Source organism: Cryptomeria japonica, chromosome 7, assembly GCF_030272615.1.
Source record: "Cryptomeria japonica chromosome 7, Sugi_1.0, whole genome shotgun sequence".
Taxonomy (NCBI): domain Eukaryota; kingdom Viridiplantae; phylum Streptophyta; class Pinopsida; order Cupressales; family Cupressaceae; genus Cryptomeria; species Cryptomeria japonica.
In genome coordinates, this window is record NC_081411.1 from 184,482,506 (window position 1) to 184,502,586 (window position 20,081).

Here is a 20,081-nt window from a genome sequence, read left to right on the forward strand (position 1 = left end):
TTCCTGATGTGCCTAAAACAGAACTTTATGAAGTGATGGAAAGTTATAAGGGCCTCTTCTTCATGAGAAGGAGACTCCTATTGCTTGAAGGAAAAGTCCCAAAAGTGGTCAAAGATACCCACTCCCTTGATCAATATGCTTTAAGGTTGCATCAAATGGCTGAAGCCAACGAAGAGGCTGAGCAAGAACCAGAAATCAATCAACTGGATGAAGTTTACGACAGTGAAGGAGAACCGGTCACTACTCAATTAGAACCTATTGATGTCGATGCCTTGAACAGTGAAAATGTTACTCCATATGCACCAACAAAAACAACAGGTTAGGAGAAATAGGAGGAAGAAAAGAGAAAACAGGCAGAAGAGGAAAAGAAGCAAAAGGAAGAAGAGAAGAGAAAAGAGGAAGAGAAGAGAAAAGAGGAAGAAAAGAGAAAAGAAGAGGAGAATAAGAAACAATAAGAAGAGGATAAGAGAAAGGAAGAGGAGAAGAGGAAGCGGGAAGAGGATAAGAGAAAGGAAGAGGAGAAGAGGAAGCAGGAAGAGGATAAGAGAAAAGAAGAGGAGAAGAAGAAGAAGGATGAGGATGAAGTGAAGTGGAAAGAAGAAGAAGAAGAGAAATGAAAAACAGAGGAAGAGGAGAAAAAGAAGGCAGAAGAAGACATGCTAAGTGCAAAAGAGAAGGAGCAAGTGACACAGAGCACTCAAGTGGAGACTCCAAAGGCAATCGGTAGTCAAGCTAGACCGGCTGACATTACTAGTCCCATTGACCTCCAATCTACAAATGAATTGGAGCTGTTGCAAAGCATTAAGCTTGCTCAAGAGCGATTGGATGCTCTAAGGAGGAAAAATGAGGAACATGTGATTTAAACAACAATGGAAATACTCACCAATTTGATACCCGATACCAACCTCCCCAGTACTGATTCCTCCCTTGCACAATTGAAGCTCCTATGCATAGTTGTAGATGACCAGGTGAAAAGCCTAGAAGTTGCTGAAGCCAGTGCCCAAAGGAAGCATCAAAAGGCTCTAGACACTGTCTTGGTGAAAAAGTTAACTGAGCTCTAGTCCGATCTACAGAAGGCACATAAGGACATCAGAGATGCAATGGATGAGGGAAAATTACTGCTCAGTAAGATATGTCAACCCCATCTATTCTGTGATGATGTGCTTGCTCAAAAAGACAAACTGCAAGCTGATATGCAGTCATTCATAAGCACCTTCAAGACTCCCTATGATTCCTTCACCACATATGGACAAACCGCTCACTGATTTCAAATCTAGACTGCAAGGATAGAGGCAGAGATAAGCAACTGGACATGAAATTTGCAGGAACTTCTACTGGTCCTACTACTAAGACTACAAATTCTCCAGAAATGCTATCTCAATCTGGATGCCCTAACGGTCACTCAAGAGATGAGTACCTTGGATGCCATGGAAGAATAGGTCTATCAGATGCAAACAGAAAATGAGGTTGCTACCTCTTTGCTTGAGTCATGGTCCTTATCCATGAAGACATTTATGCAGGACTTTAAATCAGTTTTTGACAAGTTTCACTCTTTATTGTCATAAACTCTTATTATTTTAATGCTAATGGAACAGGGGTTATTCAACTGTACTTTATCATTGTTGGCAAAGGGAAAGTAGTATTCTGGTATTTAAAATTTTGATGCATGCTATGTATACTTTCATGTTTATCTCTGTAAGGAGTAGTATACATTATATTTTCTGCAAAGGGATAGTGTATATGCTTAGGGGGAGTATTTTTTGTTAGGGCATAATTTTGTTGTAAAACACTTAGCTGTCAAATTTTTTCCCAAGTGTTGCCATCAATGCCAAAGGGGGAGATTGTTGGAATTTTTGATGACTTTGTTGTGATTTTCATTGATGGACACACACTTGCTATGAGATCACTTTTTGAATGTATGAATTATGCTCAACAGGTATTTATTCCAAACCGGTATTATGTTGTAGTCTTTAGAGTATAGGTGTTATGCAAAAAGTGTTTACCGATCTCAAAGTGGTATGAAGACCCAAGTGGCATGAAGAGCTCAAGTGGTTTGAGGATCTCAAGTAGAGTGGAACAATGGAGCTAGAAGAGGCAGTTATCATTTTCCCAGTCTTCATTTTTGTCAACCGGTACTCTGTTTGAACGAGTATTACTCTAAGTTACCAACCGATAACTGGTAAAGTTGTACAAACTGATAATACTCTATGATGAGTTACCAACCGGTATACTTTTGTGATGAGTTACCATCCACCGATACTTTGATGGTAATTTTGTGTCATGTTACCAAATGTGTCTAGATACAATGAACCTAGGAACTTGCAATGTAATCCTATTGGACCAACATGAAATCGGATTCCTTTTAAGACATCATGTATTTTTTGGGTTTTTGGTGGTTGACGAAGTTCTTGTATGTGCGATCTTAACTGAGAAGATCAAGTCTGTGTGCTATAACAGAGTGTGGATTTACTGAAGACTGAAGTAATGCTGAAATGCATTAGCAATGAGCTACAATGGATCTAATCAAGCAGATTGTGCCATTTCCTAGATCATTCACTTGTTGATTACTCACATCTTTGACAAGTTAGAAACCCTTAATCGAGTAGGCCCAGAAAAACCTTTGTAAATCCTCTAACAAGGCGATTCACTTCTGTGGATCTGAAATCCTCTCACAAGGTAGTCTTTAAACGGACTTATCTCATAACAGAGATTGAGATTCCTAACACGATCTGTTCTCGTAAAGAACATTGTATGACCTTAACCAGTATGACCTTAACTGGTTTGGTTACTATTCTACAGATAGTTACTTGTGAGTTTTATCTCACCGTGGTTTTTCCCATTTGGGTTTCCAAGTCAAAATCTTTTGTGTTACGGTGATTGTGCTTCTATGGGTGAATGCCTTATTTTCTATTTGATTTGTATGTGTGTTAACCGGTTTGTTTGTGAAACTGTTTTACCGGTTTACTGCTAGACTGTTAAAGTGTTTAAGTACAGTATTTATTGATATACTAATTCAACCCCCCCCCCCCCCCCCCCCCACTCTTAGTATTCATCACTTAGTTGCACTTAAGGGGGGGTGTTGGTGTAAATAATTAGTCATCTTGGATATTACACTATACTTAAGTTTACTTAGGAAATTCATTTCATAGTAGTTTGGGTATGAGACACTTGGGTGTTTGTGCCACATTGGGATAATGTGTGTAGGAGAATTTCCACCTTTTATGGTGTTGATCTTGTTACTACTCTATCATATCCACTTATTGTGGAGTGATAACTCCACCTTCGGTGGGTGATCCACCTCATGTGGAATATTTTATTGTTTCTCCTACCTACCCACACCTATTTCCTACCTTTCCTTGTTTCTTATTGAGCCACATGTCATGTTTGTGTGCTCACATATCCATATTGCCTTGCTTATATAAGCAGGCTCATCTATATTGTATGTAACAACCATTTTTATCTATTGATGAGAATACAGTTTATTATTTTCTTATATTTTGTCTCTTTATTTTGTACATTTCAATGAGATCTTCATCTTGGCAAAATCTCATAGATACTTTGGTTCCCTATGAATGATTCTAGAAGGTGTTAACATTGGTGCATTGCGTGGAGGTGTATATTCATCATTTAATTGATTATTCAATGATGTCTCTTCTTCAATTGCATTAGGTTAATATGGTAAATCAATTGTCTCTTCTTCAATTGCATTAGGTGCATTATGCTTGTTTGGTAAATTGAATTGAGATTTTGAGGATGACATACCTTCTTGTCCCATTGTTCTTATGTCATGCAATTTCTTGTCTTTCCTTTTTAGCCTCTCGTTGTTCCATCATTCTTCGCTTTCTCTTTCCCATGGTTGATATCGGTTTTCCTAAATAGAATCATATTATATATATGTAAACAAAAGTAATTTTTTGAATCAAAACTATTAAACAATCACAATAATATTGATAAAACTAATAAGAACAACAATTCAGTCATTTGAAATCATGCAAAAACATAAAATTCACTAACTTCTATGTATAAAACAGTGAGAAAAGTGCAGACATAGTTGTAGTGGGGCCTTCAACGACCTCAAAAACTTCTTTTGAGGTTGTTGAGGCTCTTGGGTAACTAAAACTATGTCTAAGTACTGCGTGCGTGGTATATTACTAACCTTGTATGCGGTTTATTATTGACTATGTACGAGCTATTAGTCCCTAAATGTTTGCAAGCCCAACAATATTTTTTGGTATCCTATATGCGTGTAGAACTCATAAATACTGCATGCGTGCTCCTAGGCCTTAAATTTTTTATGGAAGGGCAGTGAACTAATAGGGTTAGTACCCTGTACGCGCTATTTGTAGTAAATAAAATGTGAAGGAAAAGGGAGGGAGGGAGATATATATATATATATATATATATATATATATATATATATATGAAGAGAGAGAGAGAGAGAGAGAGAGAGAGAGAGAGAGAGAGAGAGAGAGAGAGAGAGAGAGAGAGAGAGAGATCAATCTTACTGCATAAGCTAATAAGATAGTTAAATGCAATGGAATTAATTTCATTGGTATGGCTATAAATTGCTACCGAGACCATGAGTTTGGAAAACACTTCGTATTCTAAGAATTGCAGGGGAGCAAATTAGGAAGAGAAAAAGTGCATTACCAAAGATTTCCCAAAGCCCACCTCAGGAGGAGTGTAGTGGAGGGATGATGCACAATGTGTTTTGTACACTAAGGCAAATGCTGAGTCTATCAAGGAAAGCATGGCCTCTCGAGCTCAAACTATGGACCTTGGGATTATTAGGTCTACTATTCATCTAAATGGCGACCACTACATGGTAGACCTAATTGCAATACAACAATATAAAGTAAGAGAGGTAAAGGGGGTAGGGAGAGAGAAAGAGTGGGGAGGGAGAGAAGAAAAGAGAGGGGATGGGGTATGGAGGAAGGGAGAAGGAGAGAGAGGGGGAGAGAGGTAGAGGGCAGGAGAGAGAGAGGGAGGGGGGGGAGGGAGAGAGAGGGGAGAGAGGGAGGCAATACACATACATACACATATATACCTAATATATTATATATTATATAAAATATATTATAATTATTATATACATATATATATATATATGTATATATATATATTATATATTATATTTATATACATATATTATATATACAATACCATATTATACATATTCTGAGGGAGGGAGAGAGAGAGAGAGGGGGGAGGGAGGGAGAGAGAGAGAGGGGAGAGAGAGAGAGACAATACACACATATACACATATATACTTAATATATTATTTATTATTATATGTATATATTATATGTATATACACATATTATATATACAATATCATATTATACATATTCTACACCCAAATTTTAAACAAAAAGTAGCACGTACACGTTGTTTTAGCTTTATTACCGTATACAAATTTCTTATAGCATAGGTACCCCGTACACACTTTTGACTGTTTAGGCTTGGAAATAGGCCTAGATGACAAATCTATGGGTTGGAAGTTTGATTTCCCTCTATTTCCCTCTATTTCCCTCCATTTTGACATGTTTTATTTTATCAACTTGGTTTCTCAACTTTGTCATGATTAGGTTTATACTTCATCAAGTGGGTATTTCTAAAATTACCAACATATTTTCACCCATCTTCTGAGCTTTCTAACCATATAATTTTTTTAAAAATTTGAACATCAATAACATATTTATTGAATCTCTTTTACCAATGTCTTCATAGTTCTCACAGATGTACGTGTATCATTTTTTTAATAACTTTTGATATACTTATCCAAATTTAAAAAACTTAATATATTATTGTAGTGCACTTGATTCTTTACAATTTAAAAAAAATGTATTTTTCAATTTTTTTAGTGCAAGTTATGCTTTGCGCACGAACAGGTACCTAATTTTCAAGATGTGCTCGATTGGAAAAATCATAAAAAAAATCTTCAACCAAAAATTACAAAAAAATACACAACTTCTAGTGCTCACCCTTAACTATCTTTTTGCTAAAGGATTTGTCAAAATACTAAATCTAACTATGACTTTTTTGACATGCACGTCAAATACTATGTTATGTTTTATAAAAAAAATTGGGGTCTATTTTTCGTGCGTGAAGGATTTGACCCCCTTAAGCTTATCCAATTTTAAAATTTTTTAGCAATCTGGAAACTGAATTGAGAGTACTATAATATTTGTTCTTTGATTACCTTCATATCTTGAGTGGATGACTTTCAAATTTTGCCTCCAAGTTTAGGTTCACTTGATTTAAAAAAAAAGTGTCCATTTATAACCCCTTTTTGACCACGATCTTTCTGCACTTACCCAAAACCATAATCTAATGTGGACTTTCATCGCATGTCATCCTTGTAAATGCCCTGGTAGAAATGTACACAAAATGTCGAAACCAACAAAAGGTGGTAGAATTGTTTGACAAAATGCATAAAAAAGAAGCAGTCTCATGGAATGTAATGATTTCATGATGTGCACAAAATTGATTCTTTGGAAATGCCTTAGAATCTTGCAAACAATTGACAAGTGTGAAGACATCTTCAATTTTAGGACCAAATTCTCTAGAAATGTCTTCTGCCATTTCCAATTTCCATTTCCTCTGTGTCATCTTGCAAGGTCAAAGACAATTCGCCTCTCTACACAATTACTTCTTTATAAATGTATCAAAAATAAGTCCTTGCCTCCTCCACACCAATAATGATGTGGAAGATCTATCTAATGTCAATCTCAAAATACCTTGTCGTGTCCTTCATATTAAGATCTAATTTTTATTTATTATAAATAGATTGAAGCAATGATGGGGTTCACCTAGTTTGCTTAACACTTCACCTAGTTGGTGTTGCTCAATTCCACCAACTCACCAATCCTAGTTGCTCTCCATACCTCCAAGTCCTTCTCAGTCTTTTCTAAGGCTTGAATCTTTACCTTTCCAAGGTGTTTTGTTCAGGTGTTTTGGCTAGGAACCCTACCAATTCACAGTGCTTCCCATGTGCTCAATTAGGGCTTCTTGGCTTCCAGTTGTCAAATTGACCTCCTATCATTGTGAGATGATGCAGAGGTTTGGAGGGGTCTTATTTCATGTTTTGAATGAATATAGGGTCCATTTTAGGTTTGCAACTGTTAAGTTTCTTACCGATTTCAAAATCTTGCTTAGAAAAGGGCTGCAAGGAATTAGCCCAATTAGGCCTCCTAAAACCGGTTTTTTTAGGACTTGAGTGAAAATAGTCCAAAAGACCCCCTAGAAATTTTGGTTTTCCTTCAATGGTTCATTTTTTTGGGTTTGGATTCTTATTCCACCATACAATATGCTAATCCCAAAATGAGGGTTTTGAAGGGTTTTCTAGGCCTTTAGCCAGCAGTGAATGGTCAAGTTGGGGTTTGAGTATCAAATGACCTTGTCAAGGCTTCTCCTTGCATTGGAAACTCTGTCACAACTCCTTGGACCCCTCCAAAAACTTATTAAGTGATTTGGCATTCACCTCTACACTTGGCACTTCATTTTCACCTTATTTCCTCTAGCCGGGTTGCTCTTGGACTCGCCTAGAACAAGGTGACAATCACATTGAAGCTCTTGGACTCACATAGAACAAGGTGCCCCTACATATGTACACTGTAAAAGTTTTTTCCCTTCATTTCCCAACAAGATGTGATGGTAGCACATGTGGAGTTCATGGGGCAACCATTTTCACATAAAACTGTTATATACAAGCCAAAAATGGTTGTTTGCAAACTAAAGCAATAAAAAACTAATGGACAATATCTACAAAGCTTGAAATGGAAACAACAATACTATAACACACTAGTGAAACTCAATCCATTGTTGGATCCATGGTTTCAATCCATTTTCAATTACAAAATGAGTAAAATCGAGCCAAAATGCTGCCAACTAGTCTGAAAATGAGTAGTTTCAGATTGTTGAGCTTACATAACACATTCTCCAACCTTGGTAACCATAAAAGAGAGGGTACTTATAGATTTCCCACATTTGGAGTCTTCCTAGGGCATTGGACAATCCATAACTCCATCGCTAACCAATTTAGGACAAAAGTTGTCATGACAACTTTTTGCAAAGTTGTCATGACAACTTTTTGCAACTTTGCAATTTTGCACTTTTTGGTCTTCTCAACCTATAAGACCTATTATAAGTCATCACAAATTACTTTTCAAACATGTTTAAGAATAATTTAACCCTCCCTAATGCCTATACCAAGTTTTGACATCTTCGACCATCAAGAAGGTCAATTACCTACTCAAACCCACTATTTATGCAAAAATGCAAACCTAAGAAGAATGAAATCAACCTAGGCCTACATTGACTCAAAACACTAACTCTTGGACCCTCCAAGAGTCCTTATTCACTACTGACTTCGCTAGGGTCAATACAAGCCGAAATTAAAAAAAATAGATATTCTAAGTCTTAGGCGCTCCTGCACCAAGCAACCATTGTAGGAAGATTGGTTTGGGTTTGGCTCATCTTTTGAAACAATGCCATCCAAAAATACACTGAAAATAGATAGTCCAGGCTAGAAGATTCTGGAATAGATAGTCTTAGCCTAAAAGGACTCTGAGATAGATGGGTGCCAAACAACAGAAATTCCAATCAAACTTTCAGATAAATTATTATGCTAGAATGAAGTAGTCAAATGCCACTATTTTAGAGAGAATTGAATGGATATTTGTGGTTAGAACATTTCAAAAACAATAATAATTTACACAAAACTGTAAGATGGGATGTGAAAATTTTGTGTTCCATTCCAACACAATCCAATTGAAAAACAAAGAACTTAAAAACTTTATTTCAACTCAATTAAAATCTACATGTATATCATCTTAAGAGAGAGAAGGCTTCAAAAAATTGTATAAATTAGTAATCAAAATCAACTTGCTTTACAATTATGCTGTAATGCTACAACAATAATCTTAGAAGGGTATTCATATAGCAATTCAAAAAGATAAATTTGGCCTAATTGCAAGCATATGCACTTAAAATTAGGTCTTGCAGAGAAATTTGCTTAAAAAAAATTGATCGAACTGATGCTAGACAACATTTAATCAAATGAACTGGGAGGTATAAGTGTATCTAAATGCTTTGTCATTGTGAACTTAGGGAATAAACTTGCTTGACACATACGTGCTATTTCTAGAATATCTCCTTCTGATGTGTGTCTACCTATTAATAAATAGACTCACCTGTCCTTGATTCCTCCCTACTATCTTTTGTTGAAAGTGTTCCTTATTTGAAATGGATGGGCTGATTTTTCGAATCAAGGGTCCACATTTCATTGAGGGACGCGAAAGACTGTTGCAACACCCACAACCATTCGATCATTTATCTTGGAATTTTGTATTTTGCCGTTCACGATTTTTTTCCTACCATTTGTTCACGTGTTGACCATCACTGTTTTTCCCTTCTCTTCTAGTATATTTGCCTACGCCACATGTGGAATTGATATCTGTTGATTGGATTGAAATGTATTGATGACGATGGGTAGTCTTCGTTGTAGCTTGGGTAAAATGCATATGAGATTGAGAGATTATTCAAGAAAAAGGAGACCACTTTGAAATCGTAGCCTCCATTTTAAAAGCTAACTTTAAACCCCCCCCAAAAAAACTAATAGCTCTTTTTAAATTTTTTTTATGGAGGTCTAGACCTATGAGCATGATAGCCTAGCAAGAGCATGAAGCCCACGAGCTACCAGTTCAACAAGGGCCTTCACAAAGTACTTTTTGCCACCCTATAGGCTGAACCTCTTCGGCTAAGAGCCAAGGACTTAGGGGTATCCATTCCGCCAAATTCGCCTGGGGCACGATCCCGGTCTCATTCCTTATGATGTCAGAGCCTTCCACTCAGCAAGACTTGATCTTGGTGGGCTCATTTGGAGCCATTCAACTTCACAAAAAGACCAAGGGCCTATTGACAATAGCTCTTTTTTTGGATGTACCTTAATATTATAAAATATTATTTCAAAAGAATTCTTTCTTAAAGATTTTTTTAAAGAGTATTTTGTGATGTATTGTATTATCTTTTATATCAATTATTTTATTATATATATTTAGTTTAAAAAAAAATTATATTATAATTATATTATTATAAGGTTATAAATTATATATTTAAAAATATTTATTATTTATCTATATATATATATATATAATATTTATATTTATCTTATTTAAATTAATGTATAAGAAATCTAATATTTAAACTAATCTTTTAGAGAGATAAAATGATAAGGGTGAAAGGTGACAAATTAGGTAGGAGGCAAGAAGGGAGGGACCAAAAATTATTACTTACCCCAAATAATGTAAGCCATTAAAACTTATTTGTCCAAACACTAGCCAAGTGAATTGTTTAAGCTATTAAGAAGCATTAAGATTAAGAAATCAATTTGATTGTTCTTAGATTTAAGGTTATTTAGTTTACATGGCAATTCTTTTAGGTTCATCAATAAACATATGAGAAGCTTTAATCTCTCTATCTCTATCTCTTTATATATCACTTATTATCTCTATCTTCCTCTTTCCACCTCCTCCTCTCTCTTCCCCCTCTATATCTCCCTCTTCCCCCCTTCTTTTTATCCCTCTTTTTGCCCCTCTCCCTATTACAAACATAACATAAGCCCATTGATAATGAATCTATATGATTTTTATGATTTAGAGGTTTTTTTTCAATCATGTTTGAATCTCTTTACTTCTCCATTGATATCTTTGTTGTACAAACAACATCATTTGCTAAATGATCTATCAATTGACTTTATGTACTCTATAAAAATATACGAAATAATATCAATTTTGTTATCTACCTTCCTATTGTTCGACGTACCCATTGCTAAATTTACAATGTCCGCGCTGTCAAATCGAGGTTCTTGTTTATAAAACAAAAGTCCGCGCTATCAAATCGAGAAAAGGGGGGAAAAGTTCAGAAAACAAATTAAACGAAAATACACATTTGAAGTCCGCAAGGAGGAAAAAATTTAAAGAAAACAAATCAAACGGAAAAACCATGTTCTGCACCGAAGAAGAATTCAGTGAGAAGAGCCATGACTCTTTGCTTTGTAATTCCTGATGCTTTCGGCTTTGATGAGCATGTGCACGGTTAGATTATTATCATTTTTCTCTCTGTTTTGTAGACTAAAACTTACAAGCTCTTTTGAAAAATTGCGGTTGTTAAATAAGCATAGTGCATATTTTCCAAATTTCTGCAACATGCTTTGACATGCATTTTCAACGAATCCATTTTGTTCATAAATCAAGGCAGTCGAAAAGAACACATTTCTTTGAGGCATTCTGTCAAACATTTCGCGTGCCTTCGCTATGCTTTTACATTTTGTAGTCATGTCTCCCAGGGCAGTAGTAACCATAACATCTAACATAGATTCCCCTTTTATTATGCTTTGATGAATGTCCACGCATTGTTTTCCCTTTCATTATGCTTTGATGAATGTCCATACCCTGTTCCAAAGCTCCGAATTTGGCACAAGCAGGAAGGATGCTTGGAAACGTTGCTGAGTCGGACTCTACACCTGCTAAATTGAATTTTTTTGAATGCTTTCAAATTCTTTTCAACAAATTCATTTTCTGCATTTCCTGCAATCATTGCAGTTCAGGAGGACATATATCTTTGAGGCATTTAGTCAAATTGTTCACGTGCCTTGTCTATGCTTCCCTATTTGCAGACATGTCAAATGCATTTTATTTTCTAAAACCATTCAACCTATCATCCCCAAGTTTCTGGGTTAGTGACGGCAGGGGATGGAGATGCATCTCTGAGATAGGATATTTTGTTTGAAGACAGTTATTGAATTGTTTTTTTTTTATTGAAAAGAATTTCAAACATTCATACAATAATATTGGGAGGTTTTTATTATAGATATTAAAATATCTTTATGAACATGGTAATTGAATATGGATTATAGTGTTCGTTTTATATATCGGTATGTATTCAGATATGGGGTTTAATATTCAAGCCTTCAAAACTGCATGTTTTGCTGTCAAATTCTGTCAAACTTATTAATAAAGAAGAATTCTTAAGTAAAAAGATAACTGATTATATTTCAATTGACCTCAAAAGGGATAAAGATGGATTTGTTCTATGAGTTCTCTGTGACATATTTTTGTATTATGAAAATGGCATTTTCTATTGAATATGATTTAATTCTTATTCAGCAGTGCAATGACTATTGTTAGAAATTAGTGTTTAACATATGTTATTGAATAATAAATAATAACATAAATGATTATGTAGAGATAAGTTTCTAGGTAGTTGTTAGGTGGTTCAAAATGTGTTAAAATGAATGATTGAATTGTTTGTTTGATCTTTTGATCTTTGTTTATTTATTTCATTATGACATCAGAGAAGATGTCCCATGAAACCTCTTTGACCTTCCATTCATTCATCTTTCCTCCAAAGTGGTGGATACAACAACCAAACAATGTAGACTATGTACAACAATTATTGATGTCCATCCACTATTCTCGCATTTAGTCGACAAAGGTATAGTGCAAACCATGCAAAAATCTGTAACATCCATCATCCATTTGCATTTCTATTTCTTTCTATTGTATTCATTATTTTCACAGTTTTCACTTCATTCTGTTCATGTTCATATTCAATATATATTCGTGATAAAAGAATTGAAGGATGCCTCCCTGAAAATGAAAGGCTTTTATGGTGGTTTTAGGTGGTTGAGAAAGAGATGTCTACATTGATCTTTGTATGAATATTATTTGCAGATATGAATTTGGTGTTGTTTATTTTCCAAGGAGGCTATTATTTTTGTCACCGAGTTTTGTATTCATTGTTTGTCAAAGTTTTTGGTTCGGAATAGGACAAGTGCAGCCACCCAAGAAGGATCTACACCATCTGTCTTTATATACATACTAATATTTTCCATGGAAGATGAGCCCAAGCAGTGGCGTGATAAGAAGAGGCATTTAAGTTATTTCTAGCCATTATCATTATCAGTTCCAGCTATAACATTGCTCTATTCTTCGACATTTATATTAGTTTGGACAATTATGCAACTGAGTTTGCAAATACAGAGTGGCATTCATACAAGGTGCTTTGAAATACCTTCAACATTGGACGCTATCAGCGAAGAGCAATAGAAAATGGATCTGAAAAAAGGTGAAGAAGATTCGATAGTAATCAGGTTGCGGTGTGATGGATTTTATTCCCAAATAAAACAGAAATCAATGTTTCGATATCAGTTCTTGGAGTTTAACTCTCAATAAAACACAAAATGTACAATGTACAGAGCTGGTGCTCTGTTTGTCAAACAGTTGGCAATATAAATAAGACACAAAACACAGAGATGGCTGGAGACAAATTACACTTTTCTAATAATCATAAAATGATATTTACAAAGTACTTCATACTTAGATTTCAATCAAAACATGTATAGCAATCTGGAGCTGCAATTGATCACTAACTCCTAAAACTATCTGGAGCTGTGCTGAACTCTTTGTTGTTCTGTTTGTCTGGAGTCACATGCTGATTCCTTCTTTCATCTGGAGCCGGCTACTGTTGCACTGCACTCTCTGTTCTTCATTCACTAAATTTGTTGCTGTTACAACAATCCTCTCTTAGAACGTTGTTCAGAAAATTCTAACTATTTGTTGCCACAACATTCTCCTTTTTGTCTGTTGCTGTCCTTAACAAAAAACTTACCTCTTATTTTCAAAATTTAGATTCAAACTTACCTACCTACCTACTTGTTCTTGTTCCCTATTTTTGGTTTTGGGACTGTGTTCGGCTTTGTTGGAGCCTAGAGTATGCAAGATTTCTTTCTTTTCGAGTAGGCTTGTGTTGATCTTCCCTTGGTCCATTTTCATGTGGCTCCTATTGAGGACGATTTTGCCCCTATTGAGGTGAGGTTTATTCTCGTGGCTTCAAGGGGTTTGGCTCTTTCTACTCCTTCCTTCCCCTTTTGAGATTCGTATTGAGGTGGGGTGTTCCCTATGGAGGTGGAGATTTTCCTTGTAGGAGAGGTTGGAAGCTACTTTGACAGGGATTTTCTTGTCTTTGGTTTCTTGAATTCAAACTTGGATCGAGCATGGTTCTTCATCTTGGTGGTTTCTTCCTCTATTGTTCCTATTGAGGTGGAGAGGGGCTTTGTAGGAAAGGTGAGGACTTACTGTTTTGGGGTGGTTGTTGATTGTTGCAAGATGGTTTTGGGAGACATTTTAAAATCCAAGATGAAGGTTGGGGGAGCCTATGAAAACCCTTTAATCCTCTTGAATCTCTTCATTGTTTGGGAGGTTCAGTATTTCCCAGTAAGTTCTTTACACTTTATCTTTATGGTTCTGCAAGTGTTCATGTTGTGAGAGCCTTATTAAAACCAATTGTTAATGTTAAGGGAGCTTGTAAAAACCCTTTGCTCATTATTGTCTGAGTAGTTTGGTTTGATGGATTTTACTTTTTGATTGTTATAGCCAGTTCTTTAATGCTTTCATTTTAGCGGTTGGTTGTGGGTTGGCTATTGGTTGTCTTTGTTTCATCTTGTTGCAGTATTTTGTTTGTGGGTTTTGGTTCCTTGCAAAAACTGAGGGTTTCAAGTCCCCCTAGAAACCTATTTTTCCCTTAATCAAAAACAAAGAATCAACTCTCTTTCAAAGGCTGCCCCTAAATCTAGAACATAGAATGGTAAATGCTATTATTAACAACAATATTGAATAGCCCACTTAAGGCCTTTAAGTTCCCTATAAATTCTTCCAATCAATGTAATGATTCGATACAAGATTTACAAAAATCTATAATAATATTGTAAAAACTACACCATATAAATGAAAATGCTATTTATCTAAAAAAAATACAAGGCAAAGGTTTTGGATAAGAGTATTATTTTCTTGTTAGATTATAAGCAAGAGATTATTTAAGAGATCTTTCTTTCATTTAATTGCAACTTAAGGATGATTATCATTAGAAAGAATATGGGAAATAAGAAAAACATGCAAATAAAAGATACAACACATAATAATCATAATTATTTCACCATTTGCAAGATTTCTGGAGTTTCAAGATCTGAGAGTTGAGAATGTCAAAAAAGTATAAGGTGTGGGCTAGTTGATCTTTTATTAATGTTTTGAAGTTATTGGGTTGCATGTCATATTTATGTGTTGTGAGGCAACTTGGTTAGGTTGTTTGGGTTTTGTGTTGGGTCTCATTTATTATTAAATATTTTACGACTCCTTCAAAACCTATTTTACTCTTATAATAAAATAAAAAATTAAGATGAGAGCATACATGTTAGTTTGAGGACAATTGGATTTCAATTCTCAAAAGGCACCAATGCCTCATTCATTTGGTGCAACTTAGCTATATATCTTGTTTTGACATTTTAGTACATCAACCCATTGCAAATGGGGACCTCCACTTTTTCGCCTTCTAGCATAGTTGTTTTAGCTTAGTTGTCTATCTTGGTAATGTTTTGGCATCTTTAGCCTCTTTCTTTTGAGGAGATGCAGAGCCTTTGATTGTTAGGATGTGATCAAGTCAACATTTCTATGTCTTAGGCTAGGATGAACAAACAACCTTCAACTTCCTTGTGTCAAAGTGTTTGGGTAATGGATGGGAGTTAAGTTCTTCATTGAGTAAGGCTTCACAATGTAGCCTTTGGGCAATAAATGCCTAAGTCAAGGTATGAAATTTGTGATGGATGCTCGAGGTGATTGAATAATCCTCAAGCAAATTTGTATCTCAATAGAGGATAGATGAAGATGAGAGATGAGTGAAGGAATGTGTTATGGTGAAAATTAGGGTTTCACCATAAGAATGTGTAAAACCATTAATTTTTGGTTATAAGACCATTACATTAAGGAGGAGGAGAATCTAATAGATCTAGCTTCTCTAGGATTAAGATTTTGATCAGATTCCTAGTTCCTTGATAGGAATTTATCCTCTTTAGATTGAATTGAATTGTTGAAGATGCTGAAATTAGGGTAAATGAGTGAATATTGAAGAGATCAGGCATAAACAGTGAGCTACAGTCATCACACTGAGCTACAAACTAGATCTAAGCAAAGTAATATGATTCAGATCTACTTCTTGAAATTTGACCTAAATTGTCGGGACTGTATGGTGGTCGCCATGGTTCTCTAAACTTTCTGCCATAAAAAAAGGAACTTATTCGTCTCTGCAAATACTGTCTATCCTCCTCAATGCAACTTTGTACTTGTTCTTGCACATAGTGAAAATGGGAAAATGGTTGGGAATAGGGGTTTGCCTAAGTCAAAGACCGGTTTAGGAATTAACCTTGAATGAAATAATGTAAATACTAAAATAAATATTGGAAAGATATACCTCAGATCTGCAATTGTTGGTGATGATGCTTTGCTTCTTAAATGTAGTCACATATTTTGCATGAAATAGCATGGACATGACAAAACCCTAATCACATGTACAAATGCTTGCTTATGAATGATGTAATTTTGCTTCACAATGGTTGAATGAAGAACATGCAACCTTAAAGATCTTTGAAAATGCTTGATGTTGAATGTTTCGTGGATGCAAGGAATTGATTGCTTAATGTCTTAGAATTGTTTGGAGATTGATGGATGAAATTAAGTTGATCAAATGCATTTATTTAGGGGTATCTAAGCAATTTACTGATTAGGCCAACCTCAAACTATCATGTAGATACCATGAAGATGAATTCCCACCGAACGGATAGGACCCCTGGCCCAATTCAAAATTAGGCCCCACTTAGAGGGACCATAACACTGGGCTCCATGATCCTCAAAAAGGGACCGCAACGAAGTCTCAAGAAGAAGGGTACACCACCAGGGACTCCTTCAATGTTTGTAAATGGCATTAGAATTGGAGAATAGGCACAAAACAAACCTAGATAGGTAATGAGGACAAGACACGCTAAAATAGGGGCACAAACATGAGCTGTAAATTCGCCCAAGGATAATTTACGATACTACATTTAGCCATCACTTTAACAGGAGTATGAATCTATGCAAATACTTGCGGTAAAGTAGATGAAAGAGATGAAAGAGAGGAGCAATCAGGAGCACAATCACAAGGAGTATAAGACTACTAATTTTGAGGAATCAAGCCCCCAATCTTAGGATCTTAACTCACTCAATCGCATGCAAGGTCACACAAAACAAGAAAAAAAAAGACAAAAAGGCAAAATAACACAAAGCATGCAAAAGCTAAAAACCAAAAACAAGACCCCAAGTCAACGAGTCGAAGAGACCTCGATATCAAAACGTCTCAACCACTAATATCATTCTTGAAAATGCCATCTCAAGAACACAAGTGATCACCTAAAAAAATCAAGAGCACGAATCATCCATAAACTACAAATAGCAAAGCTATGAGCTCATGAGATGAAAGAGATAAAGCATGGATACACATTCTAGATGTATTTTTCTAGGTGATCCATGAGAAGAAGAATGAGAGAAGAAATGGATACACATTCTAGATGTGTTTTTCTAGGTGATCCATGTTGGGGAGGAGAGTAGGAATAGTCTAGCTATGTTTTTCTAGTTCCACTCATCCTCGTGCGTGTGTGCAAGTGATGTCTGGTTTCAGGTGTCAACCATCCTATATAAGAGTTTGTTTTCTCTGGTTTCAAGCATGTAACAACTTGTGTAAGACATGTAATGAAAATGCAAAGGTGTGTGTCTAGTATCAGGAACATCTCGAGTAATAATTTGTTTGCTTTGGTTTCGAGAATGTGTAACCCCATGTAAGATTAATATATGTTTGGTTTCGAAGACATCTCGCGTAAGAGTTTATTTGCTTTGGTTTTAAGAATGTGCACCCCATATAACACATATAAATGTTGCATCTAGTTTTGGGCATGAAGCGTCTCATGTAAGAGTTTGTTTTCTCTGGTTTCGCAAATGAAAACCTCATTTAAGACATTGCAAAAGTAAAAAAAATATATTACAATATAGTACAAAGAGGGCGATATGTATGTCCGCCCCTCTTGCCTTAAGATGTCAACATAGCTCTATGTTGATGTCTTAAGGAAGCTAGAAGCAAGGATACCCACCTTCAACACAAAGGAGATATCCTTTTAGGAAACAATGTTCATAGATCGAAGCTAAAGAGGCAATACTCTTACAAGGAAGGATAAGATAGTTGAAAAGATATATATTGAAACAAGTGTAAAGAGGATCCTTGGAGAAGAGATCTTCACTCAAAAGACATGTACCTCCAAGAGGAGTTTCTCGAGCAAACATAACATCTTCTACCAAAAGAAGAGAAGGAGAACAAGAATATCTACCTTCCTCGTATTGCTAGGTGAAAAGGATTCTTGATGAAGGATGACACACTTTCAACCCAATGTGAGGGGTATGTTTATTATAGATATGCATTGCCAAGGGTAAAAGAGATTGTAGTCAAGGATACATGCCTCTTGCATAAGAGAGAATCCTTGAGCAAACAATTACTTCACACAAGGAATGACATCAAACTATAAGCAAACACTACTCAACAAAGGAAAAGTGGATCCTTGAGAAAGGATAAGAAAGATCAATGCCCCCAAGTATAGGGACAATGATAAGAATTACACAAACTCTAAGGATAGATTAGACATAACCAAATGCACAATGTACTTGCATGAAGGAATATGCCATGCAAAAAAAGACATTAAGATATGTAAAATGCAACTCCAAAGAAGAGGTAATCTTCAAAGAGAAAGAGAGAATTAGATGAAGGTTCATAAACTCCCCTAAGGATAGATTAGTCATAAGAGACATACCATTCCATTGAAGAAAGGATATCACAACATGAAAAATGCAACCCCTAAAGGGAATAGTGAAACCTTGGATAGAGAGAAGGAATGGGATAGAGACAAGAAGAAATTATGTTTTTGCCCCAAGATGTTTGTAATTGAAAAAGCATCACCTCTTATGATAAAGAGCCCCCAATTAAGTTAACTACTAGTGCCATAGGGTGAGGAGCAACATGGAGGGAGAATGGAGTGCTAAGTCACTACCTCTTCACCAAGGAAGAGTGCAAGATCGGTTGTAAGAGCTATGTGAGCTCTATCATATTGTTCTTCATCAAATGTTTTATATGTGTTACATTTTCCAAGAGAATGAGATAACTATGATGAAAAAGACAATGTGCATCACCTTCCTTATCCTTAGAATTATGGTTAATTTTAATGAAAGGAGAAACAATGTTTCCAAAAGGTTCTAGCAGCTAATTTCTATTGGTCATCAATGAGATTAGGTCTTGTCTCTTGAGATGTAGGACAAGGGTTGTTAGAAGAAGATTATTTTAATAGTTCCATTATCAACTAGTTCTTGCATACTTTTTTGGAAATCTAGACAATCATTAGCATGATGCTCATGAGTTTGATGATATGAACAAAAAGGAGTCTTTGAAGAAGAAGCACCCTTAGATGGACAATAAGTTCTATGTTTTGCAAGATACTCCTTGATTTTTTGAATTACAAGGAGATCATCCATAAGTGAATCATGATAATGTCCTAGACCTTCGGTACTAGTTTGTGTAGGAGGGTTTATAGGGACTCTAGTTCCTTCTACAAATTTTCCATGTATTGCTTTAGAATGAACAAAAGAACTATATTTCATGAATGAGACATGTAAGGCAAGCTTAGATCACATGAATTCCATTGATCTAGTGATCTAGAATATGTGTGAGGACTATTAAGAGTCAGAATTTAACCACTACATTAATGAATTTGTGGTAATCTCCACCTGCCATCATTGGAATTGTGTTCAAATTTGTACACTTGAGATTGATATTTATTTTGGGGATTAGTTGAAAAATCAAATCTAGTTGTTAATGATTTTGTCAATTGTGTAAAGAAGTAGGTGAGAGTTGTGCAAGATGGAAGTGTTGTAAAGTTTCAAGATTTGAGAGTTGAGAATGCCTTAAAATTCATACCATTTTTGAAGGATTGGGGACTTGGAGTACACCAAACTTTATGCCTAAAAGAAAACAAATAAAAGTATCTTCACATCACTGGCTTTGAAAGATACACGGAGTGAAATGTGGAGAGTTGGAGATCGTAGATATTGAGGAATTCATCTTACAAGGTATGTAAGAAAGAACATGTTCTAACTCACAAACTAGATATGATAAGTAGT